Source organism: Gracilinanus agilis, chromosome 1, assembly GCF_016433145.1.
Source record: "Gracilinanus agilis isolate LMUSP501 chromosome 1, AgileGrace, whole genome shotgun sequence".
Taxonomy (NCBI): domain Eukaryota; kingdom Metazoa; phylum Chordata; class Mammalia; order Didelphimorphia; family Didelphidae; genus Gracilinanus; species Gracilinanus agilis.
Genome location: NC_058130.1, coordinates 542,733,866 through 542,753,118, shown reverse-complemented (window position 1 = coordinate 542,753,118; position 19,253 = coordinate 542,733,866).

Here is a 19,253-nt window from a genome sequence, read left to right as displayed (position 1 = left end):
GCTGTGTGATCCTGGCCAAATCACTTAACCCCAATTGCTTTAATCCTTTTGACTTGGAACCAGTACTTAGTATTAATTCTAAGACAGAAGATAAAGGCTATTTAGAAAGAAAGAAAGAAAGGAAGGAAGAAAGGAAGAAAGGAAGAAAGGAAGAAAGAAAGAAATATGGTGCTCAAACCTGATCTTCAAAACAATCCCCTGAGGAAGTTAGTATACATATTTTTATGGCTATTTTATGGGAGATCAAGTAAAGAAATTGAATCCGAGAGGTTTTGTAGTCCACATTTTTTGGCTACCACTACAGTGTCCTTCAATGTAATGGAAAACATTATAACCTGTATCTCAAACACTCTTCTTACATAGTCAGAAATCTCAGAGAGGTTAAGGAGAAGTGATGAAAGTTCTATTACTGGCCCTTGAAGAGGGGCCTATAACTGGATCTTTTTTCACCGAAGTTTACATCGCATGTAGCCAACTATTCTCAGTGATATGGCAGGAGACTCTGAAAATATAGCCTATACAAGTACACATCTCAAACTCCTTGAGAGCAGAGATTAGCTTGATTTTTGGATTTGCGTCCCTAGTTCCTAGGACAATGCCCAGCACCAAGTGGACACTTATGTAATGCTTATTGGTTGATGCATTATATCTAAAAATATATCTGTAGGTCATCAGTAGGAACATCTTTCCTGGTGGCCTCTATTGAGGAAACCTACCATTGCAACCTACCATTGGGACAAAGTGACATTGAGAGTGGGGGAGTTACTGGATTATAGAATTGAATAGTCTTCTCCAGAGGGTGGGTCTTGAGATATGCAAAGACTGACTTCCAATAGAGACAAACTTATCAAAAGCTTTACTGGCCACCTGAGAGGGGTAAGAGGTAAAGGAGATAATTGGGGTGGTGGAATTGGAAAGGGAAGATGAGAAAAATCATTCTTTTTTTTTTTTTAACTTTTTAAAACCTTTACCTTCCATCTTAGAATCAATACTACATATTGGTTCGAAGGTGGAATAGTGGAAAGAGGCTAAGCAATGGAGGCTAAATGACTTGCCCAGGGTCATACAGCTAGGAAGTATCTGAGGCTAGATTTGAACCCATGATTTTTGGTCTCAAGGCCTGGCCTCTCAATCCACTGAGCCCTCTAGTCACCTCCAATTATCCTTTCTTATGCTGAGAGTACCAGTTTGGGAGCTGATAGATCATAGGATCCTAGATTTTGATTGGGAAGGAACTTTAGAGGCCATCAAGTTGTACCACCCAATTTTATAGATTAGGAAACTGAGAATCAAAGAGATTACCCAGGATCAGTTACTAAGGTAGGTATGAAGTAGGAAGGAGGGAGAGAATTTAGAACTCAAAATTTTTAAGAAGAATAATAAAAATATTTGAAAATATTTTTAGGATATGTTTAATGAGATGAATAAAATAGAAGAGGAGGGAAGAGAACATGAATCATGTAACTTTGGGAAAATATTCTAAGTAAATAAAATAATGTGAAAACAAAACAAAACAATGATGATGATATATCAGAAAGTGTATTCAACATTCCACATCCTTAGTCCACCACCTTATATAGGGAATTATCACTTTCATCTGCTAATTCCCTATAACACACCTCTCTCCCAAGAAGAGGAAGGTATATTTCATCATCAGTTAATTGGCACTGTAGTTGTTCCATAGAATTAGAATTTGATAGATTTTGCATCATTATTTATAATTATATAGTCACTGTATACACTATTTTCTGACTCTACTTTTTTCTCTCTGCATCATTTCATGAGTCTTTTTTTGAATGTTTCTTTGAAATTTTTGTATTTGCCATTCCCTATGGCAAAATAATATTCTATTGCATTTATATGCCATACTTTGTTCAGTCATTCCCTAATCAGTGGGTACTCCTTCCTTTCAAGTACTTTGTTAACAGAAAAAAATGCTATTCTGAGCACTTTGTTCTCTAGAGGACCTTTCTTTTAGTAACTGCCCCATAAAGATCTGTGTGGGCCATTAGATTAAATCAAAGTTAGGTAGAAAAAGACCTACTTGCATCAAAATATTTATAGCAGCTCTTTTTGTGGGGATAAAGAACTGGAAATGTCCATTAATCAGGGAATGACTAAACAAGCCATGGGATATGATTGTGACGTATTGTACCATAAGAAATGATGAACAGGATGATCACAAAAAAACTGAAAAGACTCATACGAAGTGATGCAAAGTGAAATGAGCAGACCTAGAAGAAGGTCATACACAGTAACAGTAATAATGTACAATGATCAACTGTGAATGGCTTAATTATTATCAACAAAGCAAGGATCCAAGACTTCGCCAACGGATTCATGATGAAAAAAGCTATTCTGCATCCCCCACTCCCACCTCACTGAAGGAACTAATGGAGTCTCAATGCAGATTGAAGCATACAATTTTTCACTTTATTTCCTTTATGAGTTATTTTCCTGTATAAATGATATGTGTCATCTTTCACAACATGATAAACATGGAAATGTGTATTGTACGAGAGCATGTAAACTATAAGGATGATATTAGAAAATAAGTATTGTTTTATTAGTTTAGAGATAAGAAGTAGAGATGCTGGCTTGAGGAAAAATTAGTTTCAAACAGAGCTGAGAGTGTTCATTTCAACTGGTGGCAGTTATAACCGTTATTCTGTGACATATGCCATTTCTATCACATTTCTATGACATTCTGGATGTGGCATTCCAGGAGGGGCTTCTGGCAGTCAACCGAGCCACACGCAGCTTCTTTCTCTCTCAGGGCTGGAGAAGGTAACATCTTTGCCTCTCTCTATCTCAGTCTGAGGGAAAGACTTGAAGGAGTGAAGTGTTTTCTTTTCCAACTTGGGAAACACTATTCATTTATCTGTTACTGTCTATAGAGTGATTAAACTGTGAAAAGACCAAACAAAACCTGGTCTTTGGTTTGGACTCTGAGTCTGTTAAGGCTCAGAGTCCTAACGATTCTTGTGGAGACTCAACCAGCTAGCCTTGGTTATCTTTATAACTTAAAGGTGAAGTTGAGTTATTGTGGTTAGTTTTATTTAGAATAGTATAAATTTGGTTAGTTAGATCAGGGAGGATTAGCGTAGGCTGTGAACCACAGGAGAAGTGGTTCCTTGTGGGACCTGGGAGTTTATTTGGGTGGAGTTAGAATCCCTTAGAATTAGAAATCCTTTTTCCTTTATATATATATAAATAAATAGTTTATTTTTCATAAACAAGAATCTCTCTTTAGCGTTCCTTGGCCTGGCCCTGAAGGGAAGTTCATCTTTGAGCTTCACTTCACTTACCACTGAAGATACTTTGATATCATCCATCAAAAGTATAAAGAACCAATTTTCAACCTTTATTTTCTAGTTCTTTGTCCCTTATTTGTGTGCTTGCCTTATTTTATTTTTACAGCATAACCTATATCAGACTACCAGCCGTATCTGGGAGGGACCAGGAAAGGAAGATAGGAAAACAAGGGTCACAAAATGTCTGAAAATGATCATTAAAAATTGTATCTACACATATTCTGGAAAAAAATATGTAATTTTTAAAATGGTGTTTAAAAAAATGCAGATGGCCTGAGATTCATGTAAGGGAGGGGAAGTGCCTAAACTGGTGAAATCATAGGTCTTTGAGGTATTTGTGTAAGTGGTTTGAAATCAGTGTTAAACTATATCCCACTGGCCCCTAGTCTACTATTCTGGTTAGAACTAAAAAAATTATTCACTTTCTACATTCTGGCTCAGAGAGAAGCACCAGTACCTTCCTCACTAAGGTAGTTGAATTTTCACATTATACTTTATGGGATATCCTCTATTTACCTAATGTTTTCCTGTCCAGTCTTTCTAGACTATGAATCTTGTATATTTTATATACACGAAGGTGACTTTTCCTTCCTTTAATGACCAGTTCTTATCAGCATAGGCAACCCATACTGGGCTCATAAATATGTCACTCGCAGCTCATTCTCAGCCCTTCTACTTCAGAAGCACAATGCCTCTATGAGCTTTTCCTCCTCTTTCCTTTGGAACAAGCTTCTCTGCCTCCTCCAATAGAACCTTCAGAGTAACTCTTGGTTTTATCCCCCATTGGTAGATATAAATAAGTGGGAGACCAATGCTTGCCCATTGGAATCATTGCAGGGAGAGTATGCAGACAATATAAAACAAGGTCCATGGAGCCAGGGCCTTCCGATTCCAATTAAATATTTCCTGTCAGTCTGTGCCAACTGTGCATCTTGTAAGAACATTGGAAAGCAGAAGTCTGAACTCTCAGGGACCCTCCTCCCCACCCCTTGACTCAAAAACCTGCTTCCTGTTTGACAAGATTTAACAAATAGGAGCAAACATGCCTATTCAGCAACAAAAGTCTTGGAGAACTGATTCAGATGTGCAAAGGTGGTCTGTTTCCTCTGCTAATGCCCACCCAGCCAGCATTGCTATCATTTAGGAATTGTCTTCCTCACAAAGCTTCTCTCTCTGGACATCACAGCTTTGTGGCATAGCACTTTCCTAACATTTCCAGACTTACAGGAAATATTTTCATATCCTGGGACCTACTCTTCCTCAAGCAGATCCTCAATGTGTTTCTTGAAAAAAGTCCAGTATGTTCACAACACTGCACATGTTAAGTATTGGGCAACGGAGCCGGAGGAACATAATATGTGGTCTTGCCTAAGTCATCTAAATTCTTTGTGCCTCAGTTTTCCCAATCCACAAAATGAGAACTAATGTGAGGATGAATGAGACGACAGATATGGAAATAAAAACCTGTTCAATGTAGTGAAAAGTGTCATGATAACTCATATTTTCATAGTGATGGTAAACTCACATTTAAAGAGTACTTTCCATTATGCAATGGCCTTACAAGATAGTTTTATGTTTATTGTTATCCTCCCTTCCATCCCTACTATATTTTTTTTATTTTTTATTTTTTTAATTTTAAACCCTTAACTTCTGTGTATTGACTTATAGGTGGAAGATTGGTAAGGGTAGGTAATGGGGGTCAAGTGACTTGCCCAGGGTCACACAGCTGGGAAGTGTCTGAGGCCGGATTTGAACCTAGGACCTCCTGTCTCTAGGCCTGGCTCTCAATCCACTGAGCTACCCAGCTGCCCTCCCTACTACATTTTAAAGGAAAGGAACTGAGGCTCAGGGGTTAAGTGACTTCAGATCAGAGGATGTTAGAGTTTGAAGGAACCTTATCCATGACATAGTCCAATCACTTTATTTTACAGATGAGGAAATTGGGGAGCAGAAGAGGGAAATGACTTGTCCAAGATCATAGAGGTAGGAAATGGCAGGGTTGGGACCTGATCCTTGGACCTTTAACTCCAAATTGAATTCTCTCTCTCTTTTTTTTTTTTTTTTAAAAACCCTTACCTTCTGTCTTAGAATCAATACTGTGTATTGGTTCCAAGGCAGAAGAGTGGGAAGGGCTAGGCAAAGGGGGCTAAGTGACTTGCCCAGGGTCACATAGCTAGGAAGTGTCTGAGACCAGATTTGAACCCAGGACCTTCTGCTCTTGGCCTGGCTCTCGATCCACTGAGCCACCCAGCTGCCCCCTTCAGTACTCTTTCTTTTTACCCTTTCCATATTACAGCCAGTAAGTAGGAAAGCTGAAATTTGAACTTGGCACTCCGAAATGTGTGTTCAGTACTGAGGAGGTCAGTCATGGGAAGGTCAGGACTAGGAAATCAGCAATGGGGATGTCAGCACTTGGCTGGTCAGCACTGAGGAGGTCAGCACTAGAGAGGTCGACCATGGGGAGATTAGCATTGAGGAGGTCAACAGTGGGGAGCTCCTTATAGTAGAAAGAGTATTGGGCTTGGAAAAAAGGGACATAGGTCTGAGCTCCGTCTCTGCTCCTTGCCATGTGACTGGGACAAGCAGTTCCTCATTTGTAAGCTGTTGGAAGTGGAATGAAACATCTAAATCCCCTGACAGCTCCAACAGGTTTTTAAATCTAGAAACCTTTAAGCTGATCAGAAATCACAATTGCCTTACTAACTGCCTGATACTGTTACTGTTTTTCCATATTGATATTTGAATCTTAAGTGGCCAAATAAATTGGGAATAAGAGAGAAATCGCAAATCCCAGAAATCATGTTCCTAGACTCTTTTACCTTATCCCTAATAATGATGATGATGACCGTAAATTTTACAAAAGGCTTTAGGAAGTATTGTCTGGAGCAGAATTCAAACTGAAGTCTTCCAGACTCAAAATTATATGCTCTATCCACTGTGCCACCTAGCATGAAGTTATACTCCAATACGAATCACGACTTTCAGGAAAGAGGGGCAATTTGGTGTCATGGATAGGATGCTGGCCTTACAGCCAGGAAAACTTTGCTTCAAGGTCCACCTCTGACACATACTCCGTAGCTCCAGGCAAGTTATTTAACTCCTTGTTGTTCTAGGCAGCTCTCTAAGATTATAAATTGCAGAAAAGTTCCTTATGGCCATTGGTAGTGAGAATTCCATTGCTTGAAAATTCCTTACACCAATGAAATCAAAGGTCCAGTCTCTGTTCTTAAAAAATGCTTTCACATTAGGCCATATTTGCTTTGAGATTGGGTCTCCCTATGTCAACCAGACTGAAAGTGTAAAGTTCCTATTCATTCTGGCACTGCTGATTGGCACCCTCTGCTTTGCTCTTCCCTAAGCAGTCCTAGGTCCCCCCTTAGTACTCACCACATTGGTCCTAGACTTAGACTCTCATTCTGCTTTAGCCCTGTTGCTTGTCCTTCATTTTTGAAGAGAACCAATGATGTTACTTGATGTGAATCAGATTTAAGAGAAGCAAAGTTACAAATCAGCTTCACTCTCCCTTCCAATCATCAAAATTCAGAGGCAAGACAAAAGTCAAGATGACTGGTGATGGCTCGGGATACAGTGGATGACTTTGGCATCTTCAATGTCTGACCAAGCTCTAAGGGCTCCACAGCACCTGCTTCGGTAACCTCCATTGCCATTGGAACAAATTATTCTCATCTGCCCATTGCAACAGGAGAAGGTTTCACATATTTGGGATAGACATCTACTTCTGCTTTAGCCCTACTGCAATTTAGAACTCCTCAACTCAAGAGACCCAGTCTCCCATAGTAAATGGCAGCCATCACAGGCTTGACGTGCCATGAATTGGTATTGTCCTCAGAATATCCCTAGGAGATGGCTCATACTGCCATTGTTCTCATTTTACACAGAGGAAAACTAGACTTGTGAAAGACTGTGATTTACCCAAGATCAAGTACAAGCCACTCTGCTTTGTCTTTCTCCAGGATAAGAGCGTCACTGAAAATCTCATTATCATCTATTTGCTTTAGTTTTGGCCCTCAACACCTCTTCAGAATCCTCTCTCCTCAGTTTAGAAGGCTCAGGGAGTAGAGCAGAAAACTCCTGCCAAGTCTCCCTTTATTCATTTTCCACCAACTACTCTGCTTGGTTTCAAATAAGACCATCAAGTGAGCTGTCTTGGTTCTTGCCCCTGCTTTCTAGCTTCCTTTTGTCAGTCTGCCTTCCCCTCTAGACACAAGCTCCTTGAGGGCAGGGATTGTCTTTTTCTTACTTATGTTTGGAATTTGGCACAAAGAACCACTTAGTCAATGTTTATTGGCTTTTGAGTGAAGACTCAAATCTAGGTCCTCTGTATTGATCTTAGACAAAGAAGTATCCTGAAAAGTTCAAAAGTCTATGTGAGGAGATCATTATTGTCTGGTTACTTTTTCTAGGTCCTACTTTTGTTGTTATTCAGTGGCTTTATAGTCAAGTCTTACTTTTCAATGATCTCATTTGGGGTTTCCTTGGCAAAGATGTTGGAGTGGTTTGCCATTTCCTTCTCCAATTCATTTTACAGATGAGGAAACTGAGAAGCAATCTTGGGGTTAGGTGATTTGCCCAGGGTCACAAAGTAAGTGAGTATTTGAGGTCAGATTTGAACTCAGAAAGATGTCTTTCTGACTCTAGGTCTGGCACGCTATCAGGAAATCATATTCTTCACCTTTCATATGGACACTCTGAAAAGACGCTATTAAAATACCTCTCTTAAAAAGAACCATTCTCAAATATGATTGGGAGTTTTGGTTTTAAAAGATTAATCTATTACAAATATGAATAATATGGAAATAGGTTTTGAGGAATAATACATGCATAACCCAGTGAAATTGCTGGCCTGGCACAATTTTAAAGAATGCCATATCTGGAATCCCGAGAACAAATCTGGGGTTTTAGAAGTTTCTGGGTTCCTAAAACTTTTCCAGGTCTCATAGCCTTTCCCATAAATCAACCTAGAGACACCTGTTGCTATGGTTTGTTTGTCTTTACATGTTCTCTGACTTTGGGAACGTGATGAATCATTTATATGAAATATCCCCAGCCAACCAAAAGATCAAAACAAATCCAACAAACAAAGACAAATTTACTGGGCCAGAGCCTTAAGACAGGGAGTTGACCAATAGGTGGTGTTCCTGGAGTTGACCTCAACATAACCAGACTCACCTCAGAACCATGACTGCTCAGAGACTAGAGACTTTCCTAGTTGTTTAGCATTAATCATGTTCTTAAAAAAACCGTCTTTTCTTTATTCACCAAACTCTTCACATAAAATCCTTGTGTAATAAAAAATCTTTATCCCCATTCTTCAGACTAAGAATTTGAGACTCCTTGAAAAAACTATTTAAAAAAAGGAGGGGGGATGAACAAAATTATTTCCCAGAGGGCACCTGTGATGAACCTACCTTCTTTGTTTCCTCACAGCTCTCTTTTCCCATAAGGAAGAAGTATAGGCTGTGAAAGACAGGATTAGAATAGCTCAGAACTCAAGCACACATTGACTTAATACTGGTGGGAGTAACATGAAGTCTTCAGATATCTCTGCTTTCCTTGGAAATGCTGCTCTGAATTTTGGCATCATGGGAATTTTTCCCTTTTGTTCTGTGAGGTTCAGAGAGAAGATAAAGAGAAAAAAAAGTGAAGGCTTGAAAGTGTTTTAGGGAGTGCTCTGAGGATATTAAGAATGGATAGGTGGAGGCAGCTAGGTAGCACAATGTAAAGAGTCAAATTTGGAATCTCAAGGACCTGGGTTCAAATCTATATCAGAGACTTCCTAGCTGTGTGATCCTGACAAATCACTTAACCTTGATTACCTAGCCTTTGCCACTCTTATTTCAGAATTGATACTAAGGGGTTAAAAAACAACAACCAGTGGATGGATGCAACTACTCTTTTATTTTTATTTTTTTAATGGGAAAATTTTTAATTAATTAAATAATTAAGAATATTGTTTCATGGTTACATGATTTCCCTCCTCTCTGACACCCCCCAGCTGACACATAATTCCACCGGGTTTTACATGTGTCATTGATGAAGACCTATTTCCATATTATTAATATTTGCACTAGTGTGATCACTTAGAGTCTACATCCCCAATCATATCCCCATCAACCCGTGCCTTCAAGCAATTGTTTTTCTTTTATGTTTCTACTCCCACCGTTCTTCCTCTGACTGTGGATATCGTTCTTTCTCATAAGTCCCACAGAATTGTCCTGGGTCATTGCATTACTGCTAGTAGAAAAGTCCATTACATTCGATTTTACCATAGTGTATCCGTCTCTGTGTAAAATGTTCTCCTGGTTTTGCCCCTTTCACTCTGCATCAATTCCTGGAGGTTGTTTTAGTTCACTTGGAATTCCTGTAGTTCATTAATCCTCTGAGCACAGAAGTATTCCATCACCAACAGATATCAAAATTTGTTCAGCCATTCCCCAGTCGAAGGGCATCCCCTCATTTTCTAGTTTTTTTTTGCCACCACAAAGAGCACAGCTATAAATATTTTTGTTCAAGTCTTTTTCCCTATGATCTCTTTGGAGTATAAACCCTGCAATGGTATGGCTGGATCAAAGGGCAGACAGTCTTTTAAAGCCCCTTGGGCATGAAACTACTCTTTTAAAACAATATCAATATCAGAAAAATCAAGTATCCAAGAGTACTCCAAGAGTCTCATGACAAAAAATGCTATCTGCTGCCATAGAAGCAATTTTTCCACTTCATTTCCTTGATGAGTTTTTTTCTTGTATAAGAGACATATGTCTTCTTTTATAACATGATGACCATGGAAATATGTATTCTATGATAGCATATGTATAACCTATCCCATATTACTGGCCATCTCAGGAAACAGGGAAAGAAGAGAAGAGGAAGACTGTGGACTGTAACATGTCAGAAAGTGATTATTAAAAATTGCATCAACATGAAATTTGGAAAAAATAGAATTTGGAAATATTGGAATGATATTCCACTTTCCTTTCATTAATGGAATAATTTGGGATTGGAGAAAGATCAATGCCAGTGGAAGAAGCTCTGGGTCTGTGACCTAGCTGTGGGATCTTGGGCAAATCAGTTAATCTTCCTGAATCTCCATTTCATAATTGGCAAAATGAATCAGATAACACTCCAGGTTTGGGAGGAAAATGCTTTGCAAAGTGGAGTGAAGCACATTATAAAATTTCAGCTCCTCTTTTGTCCTCACCCTAACTTTAACACAAGGTATAAGTGAATTCTCTTTCTACTACCACCCTGAAGGAAATGAAGCTTTTAGACACTAAGGAGTCAAGTGTTAGAGTTATTTGTGTCCTTAATATGAGACATTTTCTAGAACTACAACCTCCTCACTGAGGCTCAGAGAATCTTCAGACTGAAAGGACATTATTCTCTGCCTACATTATGCCACCTACAAAACCAGGAAGAGAAACACAATCTCATTAGGCAGCTGGGCAGAAGGCATTCAAGCAGAGTAGAGTTGGATGCACCTTATGGACAAACCAAATAAGCTGAAAATCATTTTGACAGGTAGAAAGTTCTTTCTGATGTCCATCTATATGTATGTATAGCAGACTGAATTGCTTGTCAGCTCCAGGAAGGGAAGAAGGGAGAGAGACAAATATAGATCATTCAACTTTGGAAAACTTACGTGGAAATGTGTTATTAAAATAAAAAGCTTAATAAAGAAAAACAAATATATGTATATATATATATATGTATATATATACATACACTGAATCAACAGCCTTTCTCCCCTCTCTGCCATGGGAGCAGGGAACATTTGATTACCAACCTTCTTATAATAACAGCTATCCCAATGCATATCATGCATGCCATTTTCAGAAGTGTAAAGAGCATAAGGTTTCTTGGTGTCTGTTATTTGATGATTCATAAAGGCTCTCTTCAAACAAGGTGTCTCCTAAATGTGTATTTAAAAATTCATAAGGATCTAATAGTGAGGTAAACTTTAATATTGAACAAAGGATTAAACAACTAAGATTTTCTCATATCAAGCATGCACCAGTATTGCTGGGTAGGTCCTGTGCTGAGTGGAAATAAGATTGCTTTTGATGGCAAGATTCTTCTAATTGCTAGGATTCATAGATAACATTGTACTAATTGAAAGGAAAACCAGAATCCTGCAGAGTCCCTTCAAGGAAATCCATAGTCATTTGGAAGAGATCATCTAGCCATCCATACAGAAAAACAAAGTGAATGAAAAACATAGCACCCATATGATGACGTGATGGGATGAGAAGTCTACTGAGTTAGTCAATCAGTCTATGTCTTGGGTGGTGCTGGGTCATGAATTGAATAGGAGTATGAGATTGGGGAGGATTCCATCAGGGAAGTGGTGTAATGATTAAATGCTCTGACTGAAGGTCATTTCTTAAATGCTATATGGCTGAAAAACATAGAAAACCAGTCTCAGGACAACCACAATCACCAAAATCTCAGTGGGAAGATGCTTTCCTGATTGATGAGTGCCTTACATGGTTCTCTGCATCTAGACTGGCTTTGACTACACTTCACTGTTTTTCTCTGGCCATCTTCTACCTGCTACCGAGACACTAATGTTGCAGTCTAGTTCTGCAATTATATAATCCTATTATATTATATATTATATAATCCAATTATATAATCCTATAATCCAATCAACGCTGCCATTGTTACCAGAAAATACTGTCAAAATATGCTCTTGTGAAGCCACTTCTCCTAACTTTGTGAACCAAAATACCCCCTCCTAGAGAAAACTCCTTATATGTTTTGTTTTCCATTATAATGCAAGCTCCTTGAGGGCAGGGACTGCCTTTAAATTTGTTTTTGTATCCCTAGTACTAAATGCTCCTACCTCTTAATCACTACCACACCATTGTTCTCCAACTTGCCTAACTGAAGAATTATTTCACCTTGAATATGAGTATGGAGGAGGTATATACAGTTGTGATTTAGTCTTGTCTGACTCATTCAGACACCATGGACAATATTACCCTAGGTCCTTTCTCTCTGGGGGACTCATCTTCTCTCTGAGGGGCTCATCTTCTGAAATATATATTTCAGAAGATGAGTATATATATGTATGTGTGTGTGTGTGTGTGTTAGCATTTTAATACTGTCCATGGATTTTTTTAAAACCTTATTTTCCATCTTAGAATCAATAAAGTATTATTGGTTTCAAGGCAGAAGAGCTATAAGGGCTAGGCAATGGAGATTAAATGACTTGCCCAGGGTCATGCAGCTAGGAAGTATCTGAAATCATATTTGAACCCAGGATTTCTGTCTCTAGGCTTGGCTCTCAATCCTCTGAGCTACCTACCTCTCCTTCACCCGCTCTCATGGAGTTTTCTTGGCAAAGATACTCTTAATTGGTTTGCCATTTCCTTCTCTAGTGGATCCCCTTTTTTCAGAGCTCTCCATCATGACCTACTGGTCTTGGGTCACCTTGCATGGCAAAGCTCATAGTTTCATTGAGCTACACAAGCCCCTTTGCCATGACAAAGCAGTGATCAAGAAGAAGGCATATATACTAGGCAGGTCAAGTCACCTGGACCACTTTCATCTCTACATATTCCCTGGTAGAGACAGTCCAGGACCAAGAGGCCAGGGAATAGCAGGCTAGCTCAGATCTTTGGCCCTGTTTCCCACCTGGCTTCTGTAGCCATGGCCCAGGGAAAGAAGCCTTACATTTAAACATGATGTCCTGCCTCTGAAGATACTGTAGCTTATATATCCTTAGCAGTCTCAGTTGATAAGACCCAGAAGAAAAAAAATTCTTTTCACCCTTTCAAATGGTTCACAATTAGAAATGGACGTGGTTTTATTCATGGAATGACATTAAAGAAAGTACATTAGCATCTGCTTTTCTGCTGAATCCTCAGGACCATGGGAAGTTTCCATCTGAATTTCAACAGAAACTTTCAATATATATTGTGTCCCCCTCCCTATGAGAATGTGATTTCCTTGAGAGCAGGAATTGGTTGACTTTTCTATTTGTCCCCCCAGTGTTTAGCCTAGTGCTTTGTGTATAGTGTTTAATAAATGGGTTTTCATTCATTCATTTATTCAAAAATGCTTTTTTAATCTATACATGTGGGTAGAAATATACTGTACCACATTATAGATGATGGCTTTGTAGGGAGAAGAGTCATTAAAGACATCATCAAGGGTGTTTATACTTGGAATTGAGCTGGTGATGATGGAGAGACAACATGTAGGCAGCCAGTGTTCTGTCCTAATATACCAGAAATATTTAAAGAATCAACTGAAGGAAAGCCTCCCTCACATTGGGCAAATTCTCCATAGAGGATTTCTGAAAAGACATGGATAAAATCATACAAGATGGAAAGGAATGGAGGGGTTGTGATCTGTAGTGGTAGAGAGCACCCATACTTATCAGATTACCCATCCATCATAGTGTAACACCTCTCAGCCTTGTCTTGGCCAAAATAAATAACCTCAGTTCTTCTTTCCTCAAAGTTCTCTTAATCCATTACACTGCTCTCCCTTGGGCTCCCTCTTTTATCTAAATTAAGACTCAAGGTTCACATTTAAATTAAAGCCACAAATGTTTATTTGTGTGTAAGTCTATGCTAACCCAGTTATTTCTTGGCAAGTCTAATTGACTGGATAAGAAAATATTCAAGACTGAATTGGATGGCTTTCATCTAACTTCTTGAAAGTATGCATGGTGCTAGGTAACATTGCTTTGGTAATGGTTAAATGTAAATAGAACTATTTGAGAATGCAACAGTTTTCTTGGATTGCATCATCTCATAGACTCCTTGTATGGAAATCTGAGGTTTTTTTTTTTTTTTTGTTTTTAATTCTTAGCTTCTGTCTTAAAATTGAATCAGTTCAAAAGAAGAAAAGCAGTAAGGATTAGACAAATGAGGGTTAAGTGACTTGCCCAGGATCACACAGGAATTTGAACCTAGGACTTCCCATTTCCAGGATTGGCTCTTTATTCACTGAGCCACCTAGTTGCCCTGAAATTTGAGTTTTAAAACCAACACTTTAAGAATAATTTCACTGAGCATACTGAAAATGTAGCTTAATGAGACCTTGAAAAGAAGTAGCATGACAGGGGCTACTGAATGAGAAAAGTAAGTTTTCTCTGGACAACCAAGACTTTGACAAATGACTATGCAGAATAATGATCTGGAGAAAGCTTCCTTTCAGAAGAAGCAGTTGAAATTTCTTCCCTAATATTATTAGGGGGATTTATTTTATAACTGTGATCTGTAGTATTTGCTAATTATTCTACTGTCCCTCCTACTTCGTTCACGTTTCCCAGAAATTTTGAGGAGAAATCCAATTCTCGTAGTTTTCAGCATCTGATATCCACTCATGCCAATGTCGGGAACTTGCTGCTCTGTCATTCATTATTCCGATTCTGCCTTTTTTATACATTTGGTCAATTTATCGTGTCCATGAGAAAGGAAGAACCACATTGTATTCCTATTTTTTTAATATTTTATAAAGTTTATTAATAATAACTAAAATTTTAAAAGCTAGCTAGGTCGCGGAAAAGGAGAGAAAGAAGGGGTGGCTTATAGCAAATTTATAAACAACATGTGAAGACGTAAACATGGGGGCGCAGGGAAAGGATGCATTCCTATTTTTAAGTGACATAGTACTTTTCTGATGTAGTTACATATCACACTTCAATACTTGAAAGAATGTATGTGATTTTACCACTGGCTACTCCCAGTAGTCATGCAGATTTTGATTCTGTGAGCCTTGGTAGATAACCTTAATGAGCTGGTCTGGCCAAAACAATTCATCAGTTGGTGCTTGAATTCCAGTGTCGAACCCTTCCAAACTTAGCTACTGTCCTTAGATAGCAGACTCAACTGTTCTCTTGGGAGGTAACTGCTTCCATCCATCCCAGCTTGGTAAAACTTGAGCTTATGGCTTGGAACTTCAGCATATTTTTTAAAAGTAAATAAATAAACCCTTACATTTTGCCTTATAATCAATACTAAGTATTTGATCCAAGGCGGAAGAGCCATAAGGGCGAGGCAATAGGGGTTAAGTGACTTGCCCAGGGTCACACAAATAGGAAGTGTCTGAGGCCAGAACTGAACCCAGGGCCTTCCATCTCCAGGCCTGGCTCTCAATCCACTGAGCCATCTAGTTGGCCTTAGTATAACTTTTAAAAAATCAGAAATCATTTCCATTCCATGATGAGGCAGCATTGTAGGACTATAGTGAAGTAATGAAAAAATATACACTGTATTCCAAATATTTGTTGTATAATATACATTGTGTATATCTAATATTACCTATATAAATACATTGGGTAATATATAAATATTGCATATTTGCATATTAAATATGTAAATGTATCAAGAATTTGATTTCTCCTAGATAGGGATGATATATAATCATGGTATACTTTATATGATTACATATTTCAAAATAACCTGATATTCAGTTTATTTATGTAGGAGTCTTTGCTAGGAACTTAACGTCTTTGGGGATGTCTAAAAGAATATTAAAAAAAACTGTACCTCAAAAACTGGGGATAAAAGAATAGCAAGAGATAATTATCATCACAACAGACTCAACTAATATCGTTTTCACACGTTAATAAAATCTAAAAGACGACATAGCACTGGACTATATGATCTCTGAGAAGTCTTCAAGCTCTTAAATTCTATGCTTCTCTGTTTCAACTAAGTTATTAATCATTAATGGACATATGCTGAAATGTAAGTACTCTTTCTAACTACTTTGAGTTTCCTGTGAGTAAATAGTACAGTGTTTTAAGTATGCTGACATGAGGATGGTATCATTTCATTTGGATATCAGCAAATATTTATAATCTATATTATTGATTTATTAGCTACAACATTTTCAGAGGGTTATTATTTTATGCAAAATTAAATTAATTACAATAAATGTCTCTCATGGGGCAGCTAGATAGGATGGAGTGCCAGGCCTGGAGTTGAGGGGACCTTGGTTCAAATCTGACCTCAGATACTTCCTAGCTATGTGACCCTGGGCAAGTCACTTAGCCCCAGTTGCCTAGTTCTTACTAGTCTTCTGCCTTAGAACCCCCTACATAGTATCATTTCTAAGACAGAAGGTCATTTTTTTTTTAAGAATTTACACTAATACAGAGAGTAAGGGTTTAAAAATAAATAAATAAATGTCTTTCATAATCTGTTAGAATATCTATAAAAATGTAAGCTAATATCCAAGAATATACAAAGTCTTTCCCTTATTCAATAGCACTTTGTAATTCTCTTATGATTATTTCATATTCTAATTTGTTCAATTGAACAAGTGCTTATTAAATATCATCTAAGGGGGCAGCTGGGTAGTTCAGTGGATTGAGAGTCAGGCCTAGAGACGGGAGGTCCTAGGTTCAAATCTGGCCTCAGACACTTCCCAGCTGTGGGACCCTGGGCAAGTCACTTGACCCCCATTGCCTACCCTTACCACTCTTCTGCCTTGGAGCCAATACACAACAAACAAACAAAAAAATATCATCTAAGTACAAGGCACTGTGCTGTAATATGATTCTTGTCCAGAAGAAGCTTACAGTCTGAGAGAGGGGTATACTCTATATCCACTTAAGTATAAAAGGAAGTATCATGTTTGATGGGACTAGGGAAAAATCCAGAAAACGTGCACTAAAGAAATCAGAGAGATAGTTTCTGGGGGAATCTGAGAAGGTTTCATGGAAGATTTGACATCTGCAGAAACTTAGAGGAAGAAAAAAGATTTTACTATACTTTTCTATTTATGTCTTAACTCTCTTACCAGACTACAAGTTTCTGGAACTGCCTCTTGTTTGGCTCTGTTGGATAGAGAGCTAGCCTCAGAATCAAAGAGTCTCAGATTCAAATCTCCTCACCTCTAGTGGTATGTTCCTGGGCAAGTCACATTACCCCAGTGCTCCCAGAAGTACTATGCATGAGTTGTAGAGAAGATGCTGATCTCATTGGTGGAGAAAGTTCCTCTCTGGAAACTCCCTGCTCTGATGAAATCACAGAACTGGTCCTAAATAAATAAATATTTGTTGAATGAATGAATTGGAAAAACAAGGAAAGAACAAACTGAATGGCCACACTACTGCATTTTGGAATGCACAGATGGTCTCTTTCCTGCGATTTGCATTTCTAAACAAACTGTTCACCTTCAGGTGAACATTTTCTGGTATTTTGTTTACATGCAATGTTTACCCATTCTTTTCCAGGCTCTGCTTCTGGCTCTCTGGATTGCAACCCCATACCCAATCTGCCTTCTTACCCTGAAACATCCCTCTGCCCCTTAAGTCCTCTTCTCCCATTGATGAGATCCTACTGGTTACCATCATTTGAAGACAGGGTCAGATCAGCCATCCTTCATTCCTCTCCCATCCCTGCTTCTGATTTTCTGCACTTTGCCACCATATTGCTCTCCTTTCTTATTTCTAGCTTCCATTTATGTTATCTTCTATTGGTAAAAAACAAAAACAAACCAATAAAAACCTCCTTGAAGACAGGGGCTGTCATTGTTTGTTTGTTTATTTTATTTGAATCTCCAATCTTTAGCCCAATGCCTGGCAAATGCTTAATAAATGCTTCTTGATTTCACACTGAACATCAGTGCCCTTGGCTATTTGATGTCAGGCATCAGTTTTATGATGCGTTTTGAGACCCACTGATATTGTGTCTGGAGCTTTTCTTACTGTGTACTATGGGATTCTTACCATGTGTTGTTGCCTTACTTATTTTATCCAGTGTTATCTGGCACATTCCAACCTCCCTGATTTATGTGAGTGAATGAAAGAAAAAAAAACCCTGAATAATATATTTAAACAATAAAAAGATGATGGGTGAGATAATCTGGCTTGATTGTTGTGAGAACAGATTCCTGAAGACCTATAAATATCCAGCATACACCACCAGTCATGAAAAACATAGGAGGTGGCAGTTGTGCCTGGAGAGATTATTTACCTTCCCTCCTGTCTGTCATCAGAATGGAGTATTCTTTATGTGGGCACGGAGTCTGAGATTAGGGAGCCTGTTTCCACAAGAGAAACTCTGGGAAGATTTGTGGCTTCTGTGGGATTTGGTGGCTGGTTGCTACTGCAGAGGAGTAGCACTTGGCTTACCTGTGGTCTAGATAAGATCATTGTTTGGCTTTTCAGAAGGTCCTAAGTTCAGGGTGGGGGGGCAGGGAAGCCAAGGGAAAGAGAAGGATGAGACCTTTTACTGTGGCTCTAGAAATCCTTCCTTGGGGAAAGGAATGGAGTGAAGAGTATAAGATGATTGTCCCTGTCGAAGGAATGTGATAATAAAACTTAAAAAAAAAAATATATATATATATACAACTAACCCCTAAAACCAATTGCTATCACTACTAGCATGAGTTCTTACTCAGGCTTCATATTGCCCCATGATAACTAATTCTTCCTTTCAAGGCTGTCCTCAGTGTTTCCTTGATCTGATTTTGGCTGCATAAAAATGTGAAGGGTGGGAGACAACCAATGCACCATAGCCTCCATTTTAAAAAAATTAAATTAAATTAAATTTTTTACAAGTTGAACTTAAATATCTTTTAAAAAAATATTTTCCCATGCTTACATGATTCATTTTCTTTCCCTCCCCCTCTTAATAGCCTCCATCTTTAACAGAGGGTCTAGGTCTTGAAAGATTTTCCAGTAGAAGCAGCAATCCAGGACAATTCTGAGGGACTTATGAAAAAGAACATTATCCACATCCAGAGAAAGAACTGTGGGAGCAGAAACACAGAAGAAAAACAACTGCTTGATCAAATGGTTTGATGGGGACATGATTGAGGATGTAGACTCTAAATGATCCCTCTATTTGCAAATATTAATAATATGGAAATAGGTCTTGATCAATGACACATGTAAAACCCAGTGGAATTGCTTGTTGGCTATGGGAGGAGGCGAGGGAAAGAACATGAATC